The sequence below is a fragment of the Nematolebias whitei genome, chromosome 11 (genome assembly GCF_014905685.2).
Source record: "Nematolebias whitei isolate Nwh7 chromosome 11, NemWhi1, whole genome shotgun sequence".
Classification (NCBI taxonomy): Eukaryota; Metazoa; Chordata; class Actinopteri; order Cyprinodontiformes; family Rivulidae; genus Nematolebias; species Nematolebias whitei.
The window spans coordinates 8860368-8861426 of NC_056508.1; positions in this window are offsets into that span (position 1 = coordinate 8860368).

Genomic DNA, 1059 nt, shown 5'->3' on the forward strand with positions numbered 1-1059 from the left:
ATTGCTAGTATCACTCAGCCCTCTGTGAATAGTAAACAGCCATCAGTGTGCTAATGATCCATTGTTAGGCTTATGGTCCTTCTTGAGCATGTGATCAGCTGGTTTTGGTTGTCAGCAGCAAAACTGGTTGATCCACCCTGAGAAGTTGCTATTTAAGAGACTGAGCTGAATACAGCACCTCAGACTGAGGAAGTCTCTCGGATGAGAGACGAAACGTTTCTACATTTTTTTTTTGTTGTTTTGGTTTTTTTTGAATGTCCGAGGACCAGATTTAACTTTTTTAGATTTTTCTACCTGGATTATTGAGCATGCATCAGGATATTTGAAGTTTTATGTTTGGTCTTGGTCCCTCTTGGACCAGCTGGTAGCTCCTTGATGTCTGAAATAAATTCAGATTTTTTAAAATGAGGTTGCTCACAGAGCCATCTACAACAGGTAAGATGTTTATTATTGATTACCACAGAATTTACTTCACAAGATCTGAACTATTACTTTAAAGTCAGTCTGTTGGGATTTAGTTTAAAAATGTTTTAAGACAGAATTTTAAACAAAACGAAACATCCATCCATCATTGATACATCATGCATACATCCATACATCATCTATCTGTCCTTCATCCATCCATTCGTCAATCCATCATTGTTACATCATCGTCCATCCATCATTGACACATCATACATACATCCATACACCATCCATCTGTCATCCATCCATTCATCAATCCATCATTGATACATCATCATCCATCCATCTTTCATACATTGTGCATCCATCATACATCACCCATCTGTCATCAATCCATTCATCACCCATCCAACCATCATACATGCATCCATCTTCCATCAATCCATTGATCACCCATCCATCTGTCATCTATCATCCCTAAATTTATCAATCCATCATTGATACATCATCATCCATCCATCATTGGTACATCATTCATCCATCACTCATCCATCATCCATCTATTATCCATCCATCAATCTATCATCCATCCTTCCATCATCCATCCATTTGTCATCAATCCATTCATCACCAATACATCATCACCCATCCATC